General features: G+C 37.0%; 1 long non-coding RNA gene across 1 annotated transcript; it reads left to right on the forward strand.

The window, feature by feature from the left end:
* Positions 1-887: 887 nt before the first annotated feature.
* LOC148676454 (uncharacterized) lies at positions 888-4,543 on the forward strand. Its single transcript, XR_015940891.1, has 2 exons — positions 888-1,056; positions 3,556-4,543. It is a non-coding gene; the product is annotated as an uncharacterized LOC148676454 (long non-coding RNA).
* The last annotated feature ends 13,819 nt before the right edge of the window (positions 4,544-18,362 follow it).

The raw sequence follows: 18,362 nt of genomic DNA on the forward strand, positions 1-18,362 counted from the left end.
ATTATCAGTTCAGTTTAAGACTAGTTTATGATGTTGTGACACTGCTTCTGTTAATACACATAATATGTGACCTGATTATGATCATGGGGGTTCAGTAAACAACATTAAAAGCTCAAATTATAATACTTTGTGTGTCATGGTTTAATATGAAATTTAATTTTAAATTAACAATTAAATAGTCTTCATTACTTACAGGTAGTATTTAAGAAATAACGACCTTTATGGGATAGCAATGAAAAATAGTAATATAACGAAAACCGCATTACCTTACTGCACTTCCAATACACTTGTATCAGAGGAAGTAGATTCTGCTAAGGTTAGATCTAAGTTCGTTTTACAGAAGATAATTTACCAAACAGAACCTAATAAATGAAAAAAAGTAGGGAAGACATCCAACCATTTGACATTGTTTACTTGCCCTTATTAAAAAAGTAAGTTTTACCTCTATGCTTATGTTAGATAAACATACTGTTCAAAACAAACTAATGATGGATTGGCATATGTTACTTTATACTATGCAAAATATAGAAATCTACAGTATGTCTGACTGCAGCAGTCTCTCTGTCAGCTGTAGAAATCCTAATGTACAACAGTGTGTTAATTTGTTACACAGCAATTTGTACTCATTAATTTAATTGTATTTTGCGACTATGTGTAGAGGAATTTAGTAGAGTGTGATAGCAGTGCTGTGTAAGGAAGATTAGGGGGATGTATGAGGCCTACAAGTATATACCAGATGCTTTCAAATTCTTATTCTCATTCTGTTTTTTCCCTGGTGGTTCTGAATTTCCGTTAAGAGGGGGAATTTTTTTAGATGAGTCACACTTGATATATAAAAGGAAGCCCAGAATCTGGAAGCAAGCCTTTTTACCCAAGTGTCAGTATGACAGGATCTGGGTCACAGAGATATACATCCTCACCGTACACAAACAGATGAGGCCAGAAAAGAGAGAGAAAGAAAAAAAAGAGTGAGAGGATGTCATGACACACTGAACAGGCTTGACAGAGGAAGTCTGCTTGCTTGCATTGAGAGAGGAAGTCAACCGCCGCAAAGAGGTATTGTGATCTCATGCTGCATTGTATCACTAAGTTTGTCTCTTGCACTTCACTTTTCAAATGAGGAGCTCGTAGGTATCTGATTAAGAGGTCCTGTTCCACTGTGTTACACCTTTTACATGGGGAATTTGTTCTTATTATTAATTTTTGGTAGGCAGATTTTGATTTGCTAATATTCTTCAAGAAACAACTGTTTTACGGTTTTTAGATCTGTATTTGTATCATCATTCACACATCCTGTTTGATTAGCTTTGCATCACTAGATGTTTCAGAACCTGTCGTGATCACATCACCCATTGGGTGTTTGTGCTGCCAAGCTGTAGATAGGGATATTGGCTGATATAGAGCTGATGGAGGAAAAGGGAAGAATTGTGGTCTACAGATAACAGCAGAGAGACAGAGAGAAAGACATAGAGGCAAAGAGATGTGTTTGTTAGAGCTGAGAGACTGACAAGAGACATGGAGGCAGTGCGTGGCTCTTCTCAGACCTAAGGGGACTACGAAAGACAGAATGCCAGTGAGGGCTAGTGGTGACAGACGAGGGAGTGGGAGATGGGAAATAGTATGCTGGCCTAGTTGAGACAAATAACAATGGAAGTTTTCTAGACAGGTTTGCCTAGCCTTGTGACTCTCCTGCGTGATATGGGTGTAACCACACTGCCATGCATGTGGCTGATTGGAAGGAGATCAACTTGGTCATGGCCCTTCAGTGCAACATCAGTGCACTACTTAGATAGTGATGGATATAGGCCCAATACTGTAGGTATTCAATTATCTCTTAAATCATCGTTTTCTATAACCAACCAATTGACATATAGAATCAATAATGTGTGAAGCTTCTATGTCATAGTATTATTATGAAAAGGAAGAAAGGGTGTATGTCATTGAAAAAAGCACTAAGGGCAGCAGTGCAGAATGGTTAGTGTATTGACTGGAATGGTCGGGGTCCTGGACTCATAACTGGAAGGTTAAGGGCTCAAGTCCTGGGTCAGACACTGATGTCACACCCTTGAGCAAGGTTCTTCCTCTTAATTGCTCCAGCTATATAAATGGGTCACTTTAGATAAATTAGCGAGCCATACTTTTCAACTGATATATTACAGGACAGGGACAGGTCATAAATGAATTAAGCAACAAACCTGTCTGTATCCACATTACTTAGGTAGAAAAAAAGGGCACAAGTCCACTGTTTTTATTATAATTACATGGCAAAGGACCCCATTCAAATACTTTGGCTGTGTTATAGTAATGGCTTCCAATCCTGATGCTTATGGCCTACAACTTTTTTTTTTCACTGAAGCTTTTTACTCAATTTAAAACTCAATTTAACAAAAAAGATGAGTTTTCATATTTGGAAGTCTTAGATTTTAGGTTATTTCTGAAATACATTGAATATAAAGCAAGCTTCAACATATTATTTAGATGGAAACAAAGTATTCAAACAAATAATATTAACAAGTCAAAAGCTTGCTCTGCTGTAACAAAAGCCAACAGGTGTTTGGACCTGTGGGACCTGGTTAGGAAAACCATTCCTTAGAAGAGTAATTCCTTGTAGCAATTGATATTCTACATGATGGTTTCAATAATTAGGGTATTGTACAACTCTATGCTGTTTGAATTTACCCCAGAAATATTCAGACAGGACAAACTCCATAAACCAGCATCTAAAGGAAAATGTAATGGCTCTTATCACTTATCAACTAGGATTTACTGTATAAGGAAAACACAATCGTGAAGTAGAGGTTGATACATAAAGGTCAAGATTTTACAAGCTCCTGAAGAGTTGAAAGGGCTTTTTAAAACTCCAAGTACTGCCATTATACCTAGATTCATATACCAGATATAACAGTAATTCTTAAATTCTCCTGCAGTTAACATGCCTGATGAAATCTGTGTCAAAATTAAATATATACAGTACATATAGTTACACCTGAATTTTGTCAAAGAGCTTTCTCAAAATCAATCATGATTAATTAATGTTTTTTTTCCACTTTTCCATTCTAATTAGCATATTGCAGTTCCATAATCCTTCAGCAATCACGCAGTAAAAATCATGGCAGATCTTTTTATGTCTTTGTCCATATATCAGGAGAGGTATATACAGTTGACATTTCCCATTGCGTTTATGTCTCCCAGATTTGTGTTTCATTTTATTCATTCTATTTGAACATAAGCCTGTGAACACTGGAATGTTTCACTGTAAACAAGTCTCACTGTGTTTATAACAGCTGCACAGTTGGGCAACTGTTTGTAAGGGGGTTGCTGTAATATATTTGGTTGATTATTAACTGGACAACTGGAATATTCATAAATCTGCACTCTCCCAGTTTCCTAGATCAATTTGCTTGTTGCTGTGCTATTTACTCTGTCCATTTGTGGAATCATCAATCCATCTCCCTCTCAATGCCTCTTGACACCTTAGGGTGTCTTTCCTAAGGAAATGGACTAATTTTATGTCTCATATTAAAAAAAAAAGATGTTACTCTGCTTCTCTTGCAGGTTACCAACATGGATGCAACTTCTCAGATCCATGACTCACAGTGGCAGACCTCATCCCAGGGTTAATGCTAATCGTGATAGGGGTTGTGCTCTGACAGGGACTCCTGCGGGTTAGCATTAGCCCTGAGCTGGGGGGAGTCTCACATATCCCAGGACAACATAGGAAAGGAGGCAGTGAGGTGTGTGGGGGAGGGAGATAATTGCACTTTAAGAAGGGGGTACTAAGCGTTCATACTTGCTCTGAAAAAATGTTAATGCTGTCCATGACTGGGGTTTTGAGTGCAAAGACCCCAGCATAGCAGCGTTGCCACTTTCAGACAGCTCCTGATCTTCAAGCAGCCTGGATGGAACTGCGCCTTCTGCTCTGAACTCATTGTCATCACACACCAGCCCAGAAAGCAATTAACCTACCAGTATGTCTTTGGACTAGGGGAGGAAACTGGAGCACCCAGAAGAAGCCCACATGAACACGGGGAGAACATACTAACTTCACAAAGATAACACTCCAGGAAGTAAACCCTGGGCCCTGTGCTTCACCACTGTACTGCCCCTATTACAATAATAATTTCAAGAAGTAAACATGAAAGTGTATCAGAGAGTCTGTGTGAAAGACCAAAATGCAATGTAGTTTCCACACATTATGTTCTATTTTTCGTTTAAAGTGCACAAAATCAAGAAGTGTAAACCTAGCAGTTGCTGACAAATTGTCAAGTTCCATCATTGATGGATTAAGAGAACAAAGGGATCGTCTCTTTATGTTCCTGGCAGAGTAAGTCAACAGGAAATGTTAGAAAAATGTATATGTTCATGACATCATGGCCAGGAGATACAATTATGTAAAGGAAGACCTATTTTGGCTCCATGACACTATGAGGTAAAGATTCATATGAAAAACTGCATATTTCAACTTTGCCAGTCCCTATCAATAGTTAACATGTACTGTATGTAATGGTCATTCTGATGTGAATAAACAGCATAGAGACTTTCAGAGTTTGAACTTTGAAGTTTGTATTCCCTCTTGTGCCCTGTGTCCACAAAAGACCTGGGAACAGATATTACTCTCATAGCAACTGGACGAGTCTAATCATTCCTCTGTATGTTCTAATTGAGACTCAGATACAGTGAGATGAGTGACACTATACTACAGTACATACTATATATTATTTTTACCATACAAGATTGTTACCTCACACTCATTTCGATGTGTCTACATGTTTCACCGCTTTGTGAAAGACACAATCAGTTAAAGGCTTATTTGTCTTAGGAGCTGTTATCTGATTTAATTGGTACAATCTTTTAAAAAGTTTTAACTGTTACTGTATCTACTGATGGATTTTACCAATTAATGACAAAATCACAAAATATTATTTAAAGGTGAAATTATAAAATCAAAATTATTGATAATGATTCGATACTAGAATACTAGAGATTGCTCTGTAACATGTGAGTACAAATTTAAAAAATACCCTTCTAATAATTTAAAATAAATACTTAAGGTGATGTGTAAAATATATATCCATTCGTATTTAGGTTGAGAAGTATAGGAGAATGCAAAGACTTCTTGTGTCTGATGTATCAAAAGTCTAATTTGATTATTGGTAGAGGAAAATACTTTCATCTTGAAAGTTGTTTCATAGTAGTTTGTGAGAGCGCATTCATATATCTACTTAAGTATGGGACTAGGTACTAGCCCAAATCTGCTAGTTTTTGCAGGAGTTATACGAACTAAAGCCATTTAGGAGAATCTTATTCATGATTGCACAAACAGCAGAGTCACCTGGAAATTATATTTACTTGTCCTTTTTGGTTGTCCACGATTGTGATTAATTTATCAACTATAATACCAGAACTAACCAGAACTTTATTTAATTACTATATCTAATTAATATTCAATAATTCAATAGAATTAATTCAATGTGAATCAGGATTAATTTATGTGATACATATTGGTTGTACCATTCCATGAATGGAGACTAATTCCAGTGATTTTGCTGTGTTTAATAGTGTGTCTCTTCAAAAGTAACAGAATGGACAAGTGCTATTTTGTGGCATAAGACATCAGAGCTTGTCATCACTGTTTTCAAACTTTATGCAAGTTTCATTTTAAGTGATCTTGGTTAAATCTTGGAGTGTCCAGAAAAGCGCTATACAAGCATAAGCAATTATTATTATTATTATTATTATTATTATTATTATTATTATTATTATTATTATTAATATTATTAAAGAAGCAACAGTTCTTGAAGGACATTGCCAACAGGAAGAAGTGCGAAACTAAAAGTATCCACTAGGTGCCACTGTTACCCTGTGTAAAGAAAGAATGGCTACAAAAAATGAAAGTTTCTCAGGATCGCATAACTGATAAGCGGAGAAAGGGTAGAAAGACAGTAGCATAAATGCTTAGTAATGGAAATTAATTAAACTATTTTCATGGTTAAAGTCTAACCAGGGATTGTTGTTGGAACAGGAGCAAATATTGTATGCCATTTGAATGGGCACAGAACACTTACTCAATAATTTTACTCAATTTTTTATTTAATTTTATGTTGGGTGGGTTTTTCAGGAGATCTTTTCAATGTATTGTGGTGAGATTTCTAATTCTTCCCTTTTTCGGTGTGTTTATGAATCTAACTTTGTTCATTGAGGAGTCTGGTGAGCACCACTTAAGGGGATGTTAATGCAGGGCCTGTGTTGATGTTACTGATACTGGGAGGCTAAAACTAGGTGGGTTAACCCACTTCACATCACTGGTCAGATACAGTACATCTGATCTGTATGTACTGTATATAATGAGTAAAGTGCTGTGCAAAAGTATTCTTCCAATACAATGATGTCCCGTTTTATTGAATTGCCAATGCATTATACACATTTACTTTAAGTAATTTAATTAAAACTTGAATATTCAAACAGACAATTTCATGGTTGCTAAGAAAAGTTAAAAAAAAATCATATTGATTGCATATAAATTAACCCCCCTGAGTTCGGAATTTACAGTAAATATCTTCAGCAGAAATGAAAGAAAAAAAATAATATTGAAAATTACATTGGATATAAATAACACTGTACATTGGATATTGTACTGTCATAATCAAGGAGGGGTATTTTCTGACCTCCATGTTTTTCATTTAATATGTTTTTTTATTTATTTTACTATTTCTGCTTATTATTTGACTATTCACGCTTTACACGTTTACAGTGTTTTGCTTGGAGGCACACTAACCATTTTACTAAGAAAGAATCCAGTAATGCCTCCCATTCTTTTATAATGTTTATGTTTTCCTCACCAAAGACAAAGAAACCTTTAATTGCTCTGTGTTCCTCAGGGCAGTTGCACTGAGCACAGGATATTGAGGGTATGTTAATCTCTGCAGTCACAGCATCGCTACCTACAGTATTATTAGTTTAGGTGGTTAGCTGTTTAAGAGCCCTCTCAACATACAGTGGCATTAGAAGAATCCACAACTGTTTGGTTTTTCCTTTTCAATTTGAAAACTCTGAGGACATTCATAAAATGTGTGCAGTTAATTAACTTGAAAATAATATCTCCTACTATTAGAGCTGAGAAATGCCATCTAATCAAAAGCACAGTCACTAACTGAGACTTTCAGGCAACAAAACAAGCAATTTTCAACCAATTGTTTTAAAAGATTTTGTTCTTTTGGTCCAGGTTTCTTAGACCAGGATTTATTGTTTTGACTTTTACTGACAAGGAACCCAAATGGTTCTCCGTTTTTGCAGATGTAAAGAAATCTTTTGATTGGCACAAGTCCTACAGCCATTCTTCCACTGCAGTTTTGGAAAACAACTCAAGAAGCAGCACATTGATCATCTACCGAATTTGACCAGTTACCAACATTAGAGCTTAAAATCCAAATCTGTCTGCCACAGACGTTCGGAGGGAAAAATCCCTGTCAAAGCTTCATGCTCTCCTACAAGCGTCTGCAGTAAACTTTGATTAGTTATGATCCTGCTTAATCTGTTCAATGGCTGTTGAGCTGAACATTTTATCAAGAAATCCTTGCTGCTTCCTGTGACTAAAAAACAAAAATAATTTGCTATAGTTTTTCAATCAGCATCCAGCAGGTGGTGAATCTGTGTTAAAATAAAACATAGCAGCCTGGATTTGTGCTACCCAGTAGTACCATTTTAGGTTCGGTAATTGTAGCCCTCCCTATCATATGGTAAATATAGTAAAGACAGTGTGAGACTAGGATGTTTATTATTCCAAATAAATTTTGTGAATGCTTTCTTCAATAAATTAAAAAAAGAAGGTAGGTGGAGATACAGAAACTTCAGTAAAACTGACATTTTAATTATACTGATTCTCCCAATCATTGATATGGGCATTTTGGTCCACCTATTTATTGATTCTGTTACAGATTCTATTAAAGGATTCTAATGTGCTGGGATTATTTTGTTGACCTCTGGGGTAATCTTAATGCCTAAATAAGTAAAACCCTCCTTGCATACCACAAAAGGGGAATTAATTGGTGGAAGACTTCTCTCATTCTCTTACAAGAACATTAGAGCTGATTTATTGTTATTTATCTTATATCCTGAAAAAAGTCCATATGTTTTAATCAAATCTAAAAGTGAGGGTATTGAATTATTTAAATTGGAAAGATAAAATTATGTCATCAGCGTAGAATGATGTTCTACATTACCTATATTTATAACAGTAATGCCGGTATAATTACGAATAGCCATGGCCAGTGGTTCAATGGCTAGTGTAAACAAAGGCGACAAAGCACATCCTTGTCATGTTCCTGTGCTGAGATTAAAAGGTGTAGATATCAAACCATTGGTTAGAATTTCAGTGGATTGGTTAGCGTAAGTGACTTTAATTCACTTGAGAAACCCTTTTCCTATCCCCATTCTGGAAAGAACCTCAAACAGATACTGATGTTCGATTCGATCAAATGCTTTCCCTGAGTCTAATGATAACAATGCATTGTCAGGCACCCCTTTCTTTTATATACAATGTTGAGTAGCCTTCTAATATTGTTGAATGCTTGCCTATCCTTAACAAATCTATTTTGATCACTATGAACTAATTGAGGCAAAAGATTCTTTTGTCTTTTTGCCAAAACTTAAGACAAAATCTTTGTGTCATTATTGATCCGTGAAATGGGTCTGTATGACCCCCGTTCTAACGGTGATTTTCTGGGTTTTAGTAACGGCATATTTAATGTATGATTTAATAAAGGAGGCAAAGTTCCATTTTTATATGACTCTTGGTACATGTCCATAAGTGGCTGAATTAGTTTTCTTTGAAAAATTTTATAGATTTCTATAGGGGTGCCATCGTGCCCTGGTGTTTTTCCTCCATTCATGTTGACAGTCGCAGTAAACTTTTTGCTGCCTTATTCGTTGATAATTATAGAGGGCTTTTACTTTATTCAATTCAGAAATTAATTCAAAGGAGCTATTTGAAAATATTTTGCCTTCTAGTTCTCTTATTCTGTTTTTTTTAATCTTTTCATTTCGAGTTGGGAGGCTTTAAATTTAGAGCTTGTATAGCTAATCGTTTGACCTCTAGGAAATGTTTTAAAAGCTTCCAATCTCACACAAGCTGAAGTTTGAGCAAGACAACACTCACCAATTTTTACCTTAATACCATTGAGATTGTCCTGACCAGTGGTATTATGGTGTGGTATGGTGGAGCCACAGTATAGGACAGAAAAGCCACACAGAGGGTTGAGAGGTCTCCGCAGAAAATAATTGGGACCCTCCATCAACCATATATATATCAACGGCTGCCACAACCGGGCTCGAGCTATACTTAGGGACCCAATCTGGCCACGATCTGTTTTCACCCCTGGGTTCTGGTAGGAATAATCGCAGTATGAGAACACTGCCGAATAGATTCAAAAACAGTTGCTTTCCCCAAGCAATGTTATCTTTCCACATAATAAATAGTTCAAATTAGCACCTGCACAAATTAGCACCTGCACTTTAAAGTACTGCACTGTTTGCACTATGCCCTGTCTTGGCTGTATTATAACGTCTATTGTCTAAATCTATTGTCCATGTCTGTTTGTCATTGGTGTATTTTTTTCTCTACTGTTACTGGGTACAGCTGAATGAGTAAGCATTCCTATACACTTGCTGTATATTGTATGACAAATAAAAAATCTTAAATCTTGAATCTTGAAATAGTTTGTACGAGAAAAAGTTTGATAAGTATCTGAATAACAAGAGAAAGCCTTGAGTTCAGGGTTTCTAAATCTCCAAATGTCCAATAGGTTAAAATCTTCTATACAATGCTGTAGCTCTTTCCTTGTTTGCTGATGAGAAGTGTCAATACCAGTTGACCTTTTCAGGGCAGAGAGTACAGTTAAAATCTTCCCCTATAATAAAATGACCTGGCAGTGAGGCCAGTATCAGGAATACATTTCTATAAAAATTGGGATTCTAATCATTTGTTCCATAAACATTTACTAGATTAAGTTTAACAGAAAGCAGTTCACACTGGATAATGACATACCTCCCTGAACCATCACATACTGTATTGTATATTTTACTTCCCGGTTTTCATTTTTTAACTTCTGAATGAATTTCTGTGCATCCGACGGGCTATCAAAGGTGCTGCATTTTTTCTTGTATGTCACACAAAATATTGCAGGGTAGATAATTCCGTATCGGAGCACGACGTTCCTTCTTCACCGTGTCAAACCTCATCCGTTTTCGGTGAAGCTCTGCTGAAATGTCTGGGAAGAACATTATTCGTTGATTTTCAACCATCATTGTCCCCTTGTCTCTTGCTCCTTTCATGACCCAAACCTTGTAGTTGAAAAATTTTATTATAACAGCCCTTGGGAAGGACCTTGATGGGTCTTCATTGATTCGGCCAATTCTATATGCCCTCTCAGTGACCGGAGGGCAGAAAAGACATCGTCGCCCAGCACCTCAGAAAGCCACTTTTGTAAAAAAGCACACATCTTTACCCTCTTTTTTTTCTGGTAGGCCTACAAGTCGCTGGTTCGATCAGCAACAATGATTTTCCAGATCATCCACATTTACAGTTAGTGCCTTAACAGTCTCGTCCAGCCGTTCTGCCTGGCTCTGCAGAGCATTGATGTCATCCTTGTTGGTGCCAATTCATTCCTCTGCTTCTGTTATCCGTGTAGTGTGAATTTTCAGCTCCCCTTGGGTTCCTTGGATAGCATTTAGGATGCCATCAAACCTCGCAGTAAAGTCCTCTTTCATTGAGTGAATGGCGTTCAGAATTTCGTTTGATTCTCACACTCGCTTCGGACTCTCCTCCATTACTCCCTCCTCATCGACATTCCCTTTAGCCCCGCATTTCCTCAAGAAACGACTGGATGAGATCCTTGGACCAATACAAAACTACCACACGGGCCAGATGGGCCGAATGGTCTCCTCTTGTTTGTATCCTTTCATATGCTATCATGTGTTAAAATATTATATTAGAATACTGCTGTTTATGAGCATTAACTACACAACCCGACACCGCCATCCTTTGTTGGAGATCCTGGTATATGGAACTTTATATTAAGGGGATCTGCCCAAAGACCCAGAAGACATGTTTTTTTCTTGCTTCACTAACAATGATGATGTCTCAATTCCTGTCCTCAGTCTTCAAGGACACACTGATAAGGCATGGACTTTCTGCCCATTCCCCCCCAATTTCTCTCTTGTTCTTGTTGTTGTTCAGTACCCCTCAGATCAGATACTTTCTCTCAGATCCACTGCAAGATCCCGCAAATCACCCCGTGTACCTCCCCTATCCTCTTTCTGTTAATCCTGTTTCTTTTTCCTGCATCCCTTTTCCCACTGAACTTCACCCACCTCAAGCTCCTATAGCACAAAACTATGATTCAAGCTATAGGCCCCAGCTTCTAACATTCAGGGTCCTCTTAATTAGCATGATCATAATTCAGCTTCTTGGTGATTTTTCACAACCCAAGCACAAGAGACTGGATAGTGGTGGAACACCTGAAGAGACCCAGCTGATAGGGGTGCAAGCGCTCCTGGATGGAGGGAGAGGGAAAAGGTGAAAGGAGAGATAATGGAATAATTGATTTCCGGCTAGAGAAGCTTAATCAGCCCAGGCTGGTCAGTAATAGAAAAGAGAAGGAAATTGGGTGGTATGTCTGTCCTAGGTGAACTTGGCCAACTGCATCCCTGGCAAAAAAAGCTTCTAAACACAGCCCATTGATCAGAAAAAGGGAGTATTGGGTACGGAAAGAAACTGAATGGTGAGCCTCTAATGGGACTAGAACAGGTTTTGAAGGGCGTGCTTGAACCTGAATCTGCTGCGCCTGGCAATGCAGAGAGCAGACTTGAGCCTGGAACTGCTGCACAGAGCGAAGTGCAGCCTTGCTGAAACTGAAAACTGCTGAATGCTGAAAACTGCTGCTAAACACAGCCCATCGGTGGGAAGAAAAGGAGCCTTGGTTGTGGGAGAAATCGAAGAGTGAGGTTCCTGAAAAAAGAAAACTGAACAGGTTTTACAGAAATGTGTGGAAGCAGTACTGTGATCGTGTCAAAGTGGCACCTCGGCACTAAATAGAACACTGGGAACTGAATAATAGTTTGGATAATAAGTAATTAACACCAATCACAAAAAGGGAATCCGGTCAGCGTAGCAAGCACTGGAAAACCATGAGCCCTTGTGAGAATGCAATGCTTTCCCAGGGCAACTGTTAGGTGAAGGATGCCACAGGATGGTTGTCATGACACTGTCGAGTCCAACCCAAGACATTCTGGAGTCCCAGTATGATTCATTAGAATCACTTGTAGATTTCATAATCTGAATTCTTTCCGGCATTTCTGAATTCCTTGCCCTGCTCTACGTGCCCCCACTACAATCCCCTTGCCAGGTTCAAAATGCGGCCCTAGCACTCAATACTAACTACCCCTTCATTCTGGCACCTCTCCTTTAAGCCTCCACCTCTACAAACATTTCTTTTACAATTTTGGTAATCCCATCTTCTATATCATAGTTTACTTGCCCACTCCCTTTGGGCATCCCACGGAACACAGTGTCAGAATCCAATTCTCATATCTCATTCCACTGGCTTGTATTTTCATTCCTGCTGTCTCTGACACTAATGCTTGGCCACTGTGATATCACATATCCTATCACAGTTCATCATTAGGTCTTTGGTGGTCTAATTCAGGGTTTTCATGCTACCCTTATTTGTAGTGTGACAGATTGACCCAAGACAGTGGATCCTCTAGGAATCACAAGAGTAGAGTAGGAGGAGAAATGTGAGAGGAGTAGGAGGCTCACACATCATTGAAGCATCACACATGAGAATGTAGATTTAATTGTCGAACAGTCAATACCTACAGTACAATACCTACAGTAATAGTACAATACCTACAGTAATGGCTGTAGGTCTAAAGTTGTTTAATGAAACTGCTCAGGAAAGAAGGACTCTGTTTCAAGCCACAGCCAGAAAAAGGCCTAATGTTTAAAGACTCCAAGCCAGAAAACCACTGCCAGAGACACATGAATTCTGTTGAGCAAAAGAGGCTCAGCAGGGCTTCCAGGCTGTTGAATGAAAACGGAAGGAGAATGCACAATTAATAATTAAGTACTATTTTTTTCTGTTTATGTTCCCAATAACAGGAATTCAAGGAGTGAGCAATATTTCGCATCTTGATACTGTAGGTTGGACCAACCTTACAGACAATACAGACCTTACAGTTACTACAGTATATTAAAAAACACACTCCACAGTCTGCTTTATATAATAATAATAATAATAATAATAATAATAATAATAATAATAAAAAATAAGGAGAACTGTTTCTCTAAATCAGGGGTTCCCAACCGGGAGTTTGCGAACCCCTAGTGGTTCGTGACGGTACAGTGAGATTGTGATAGAAATGTCAATGTCAAATTAAATTTAATTTTAAAAATATATATTTTTGAAGGTAAAATAAATTACATTAAAACAATCAAATTTAACACTTTACCGTGACTTTATATGCAAAAACCAACACCAGATAGAATTAGCTTTATTGTTGAATGTAATGTGATCATATGTTCTTAGCACGTCTTAATCATACGTGATCATGTGTATCAAAATGGACAGATCCGTGGTTATTAAAAGAAAATCATGAGAAGAAGGCCCATGTCACAAACAGTTCTTTCCGGGCTCTATGCAGATTACACAATCCAGGGTTGAGTGAGGAAACACTGGGGAGAAAAGCATGCAGGATACGGGAATAAAAACACGGGGCGTGTCCAAGGAGTGCTGGTGGTCGGGGAAGGTGTAGCGAGGCAAACAATCCAGGGACAAATCCAAAGAGGATTTGGATCCTGGATTGCCTACCAAAAACAGGCTTAAGTCCATGGCCAGGCGATCCATCCAAGACAGAAGATTAAAAACCAGAACCGGGTCGGGACTGGCAGGGGGAACATGAACAGGAACAGGAACAGGAACAGGAACAGGAACATAAAAACGGAGCCAGACACATCCAGGACCCGAGCTCGCATGATACGGGAACCAATACAGAGCCCTGATTAGCATCAGCGTCTAGCTTTTAAAGGGGAACTGAAAAGGGGCTGGAACAAGGAACAGGTGTGGGGAATGAGGCAAAATAAGGAAGGGCTGGAGCACCCTTAAGAGGAGGGGTTTGCGATCGTGACAGCCAGAAACACCAAAGTGGGAAAAGCTCCGTAAGTACAGTGAGGAGTATTTAAAATTTCGATTCACCTGCACTGACTGAACTCGTTTGGAGAAGCTTTCAATTTAAAGTATGAAACCAGCTTTCTTGAAAGGACACTTAGAAACAAAACATGAAAACCTGGCCACAAAACCAGTTGAATATTTCAAGGCAAAGTTAGCCAATTTAAAACAGCGGGTAGGTCTATGCCAGTGCAAATGAGTCATTGAGTGAGCTTTAAATGCTTGTTTTGAGTTGTTATATAATCCTATTAATAAATAACAATGTAATAATAAGAATTAACAAAATAATAAAAAACAACAGTAGTAATATAAATATTTTACAAAGTGAAAAGAAGCACGTGAAGAGGGTAGCTGTAGCATTTTTCTACATTTATAGAATATTTGATTTAGTTAAAATCTCAAGGGGGGATTTGAGGCAAATAATTTAGGTTGAAGGGGTTCAGTTGACAAAAAAATGGTTGGGGAACCCCTGCTTTAAATTAAATATTGCATCCTAAATTATGAGCTCTGAGTAGTGGGTACTAAAAGGAAATTCATTTCCTCAAATATAATGGAACATGGGCAATAATCATACACACAAGTGATAATGTAATTACAGTGGTCTTTTATTGATCAGAAAGGGATAAGATGACTATCCTTAAAAGGACTGCTCTCTCTAGCTTATAAGAGTAAAACTTTAGTAACAGTGAGTGAAGGGTCCTGACTAATACAGGCCGGGCATGACAGGGTAGGAACCCAAGATTACAAATCAGGATGGGGAAACGTGGAACAGTCACACAACATGTACGTAAACCCCTGTCCTTCCCCCCAAGTCCCAGTAGTTAATGTTCCTGATATCTCCCCACTATCCCAGACAGGTTCCCATCTATCCAATCTCACACTCTTGAGGCTGACATCACCAGCCCCAGTGCATCATCACCACCTGATGAGGGTGCTACAATAATAAAATGCAGTTTTTTTGTACAAATATTCACTTCAACTCACTTCAGTAATCACCATGTTTAAACAGAAATTAAAGGTTTTTGAATCGTTTATCCTTTTTATAATCTGTGCCTTTAAACATCTTTTTTTCAGTTTTTTTTTTTAAATATAGACTCCTTGGTATGCATAGTTGAATCTTTGATTGATATTCTAACTGACTAAGGGTTCTTACAGAGATAAATAAATTTATTCAGAAATCGTGTGAAACACTAATATTGCATAGTACTCGACTAATTGTGAGCCTCATTAAGGCAATTTTGTGCATCTATGTAAACGTACGTTTGCCACAATAAAGGGCTTGGAACTTCTGCAACTATGACTTTTATATTTTACTTTCATATTAATTGACTATTTACTTATTTCAATGTTTTGCTTCGAATGTGTTGAATAGATTGTGTACACAACAAATATTAATTGCTACATCAAAGAGTTATGATTTCAAGCTTTAAAACAGCAACATCTAAAAACCTTGAAAGTGTTATGCTGTGGCGGGCTACTGTGCACTGCTGCAGTCAAATTGACAGGCTGAGATCTACATGCAGGACCCAAGTTCCTCCAAGAGCCTTCGGAGGACAAGCAGGTGAGAGGAGCGAGGCCAGCAGGTGAGAAAGGGCACCAGTAACAGGGCTGACAGGCGAGCCCAGTAACTTCATGTCAGAGTAGTGATCCAATGGTATTTCAGAACTTAAATGCAGTGGTTGAATGGAGAATTGGCTCCCTGATTGAAAGTGAGCCAGGCGAATAGACAGGCAGTCTGACTTGGTCCTCACAGGTTCAGAGGTAATAATGTGAGAACTCTTGGGAATGCTGCAGTTTCCCATGGTAACCACAGGCAGAGAGCTGCTCCCGTCCTGGGTGTGATAGAAAGGTGCTGAAAACCTCTGCAAGGCACTCTATATAGACTTAGATACAATAAGAAAATACCTTCATATGTTCTTTGAGGAAGAAGAACAAAATATACTGCATTATGTAATGTGCTTATATGTCCTTTACTACCACATTCTATTGAAAAATAATAACTCTGCTCAGTGGTATGGTTTTCAACCAGTAATGCATACATACACATGCACATGCATGCTCATAGTTACAATAATAGAGACTACTGCAATCTTTAAAAGATAGGAAAACTACATATGAACTATTATATTAGGGTAAAATGTATTATTGACTTCAAAACAATATACATGTATACTGGGGGAATGATCTTAAAGCCCTACAACTTTACACATTTTGCCTTCAATTTAGGACACTTAATTTAATTTAACATATAGCCTTTGTTTCCAGTTACAAAGATTTTATTAAAATATATACCTGTATTTTGAAGCCAAAGAATAGGCCTAAATGCCATAGATTTTATATTGCAAAATACAGGAACTGCTTTTATATTGCAAAATATAAATATTCCTTTCATTGAGGAATTAGGCTATATGCATCTAACACCAGTCCAACATATTTAGTATTTATTGATTTGTAGGAGTTAGACTGCTTACATATACAGTAGCTAAAACTTGACCATTAAGGTTAAAGTTTGAACATTATGTCTAAGTACAAATACAAAATTGAGATATCCAAGTAATTATCGTTCATCAAAGTCGTGTAATATTTTTGGCTGTATGTTTATTGCAGATACAACAGATGATGTGTTTAAAAGACAAATGCAGTATCATTCAGTTCTGTAAATGTACTGTAAAGACAGGAAGAAAAAACAAAATGTTATATGTTTTTTTTTACAATGTTGGGTGTGAAATCAGAATAAGATTTATTTAAAGGATCAATTTTCTTTTGAAGTGAGCACCAATTTAGATTTCATGTTCAATCAAGATCTTATGATCATGGTTCAAACTTAACGATATTAATTTTAAACATTTTGTTTTGTCAATAAAATTGTATTTCTTAGAAAAGCTCTTGACTTATTGTAGTAATTATAATACTAATACATTTTATTATTGTTATGTACAAGCTCACATAAAAATATTAATTTATTAAATGGTGCAGTACATACGATGAACTCATCATATTCTAAATATATAATAATGAATACATGATTACCAAACAGTCCTTACATTATTACCTTATCAAACCTTATTACAGTGCAATGTACAGTAGTACAATATGATTTCAAAATAATGTTATATCGTGTAAAGCACATATTAATGAAGATTAAAATGTCAGAGAAAGCATGAAAGAATAATTGGGTCAACTCTGAGGATTTAAGAGGTTTGTATTTATTCTCATTTTGACAAAAAATTAATTAAATTTGTTCGTTCTTTAATCTTGTCTGTTATGAATCTTTCATTTTTGTTTTGAATAGTGGTTGTAAAGGAAATACTATTGAGAATGTTTGCTTTGCATTTAGGAATATGATTAACTACATTTGGGCAGGACTACTGTACAGAATGGGCGAATAAAAAAGGGTGTTTAGCACATTTTTCACAACTGAAATATTCTTTTCATGTGCTGCTTTTCAGTTTTTGTGTTTTCTAAAGCCAGATAAAGGAACATTATATCTTTAGTCATTAAGAAAGGAAATTGAGTGGGAGTTTGAGTCAAGTATTCAGAATATATAAAGACAAAGAAAGATATAACCTTGAAGGGAAACATTAGACTCACAGGACAAAGACTCACAAATGGACACTTATACTGTAGTACTGTAGCAATAGTCTCAGTATATCAGATTTCCCTTTCTAAAGCCACTTATATCAGTAAACCTTCTGCTCAATAGCATGAATCAGTGTTCAATGACACTGCAAATGTAATTGAACAATAAGTGGACTGCTACAAACATGTAAACTGGCTAAAGCCACATTGTGCTTCTTTGTTACTGAAGCTTTATTTGAATTTTGAATTAATTAATTTTATTTTAATTACTTAATCTTAATTAATAATTGATTAAACTATAATTAAACTACTTTTGGTAGCTGATTCTTCAAATTAATTACAATGTAGAAATTGCTTTTACATTTTAAAATAGTTTTTTTCTATATTTTTGTTATGTACAGTATGAAGAAATCCCAATTCAGCTCTTCCATATTTCTGAACAGTGTGGCTAAAGACAAAATGACCACATCTTGGACAGCATGACTTTACTACTGAAGGGACAGTATCAGTCTGGGAATGCCAGGAAATGTCAGTGTTCACAGGACCTGTCTCCTTTAAAAT

The sequence above is a fragment of the Lepisosteus platostomus genome, chromosome 2 (genome assembly GCF_059453375.1).
Source record: "Lepisosteus platostomus isolate fLepPlt1 chromosome 2, fLepPlt1.hap1, whole genome shotgun sequence".
NCBI classification, from domain to species: Eukaryota; Metazoa; Chordata; class Actinopteri; order Semionotiformes; family Lepisosteidae; genus Lepisosteus; species Lepisosteus platostomus.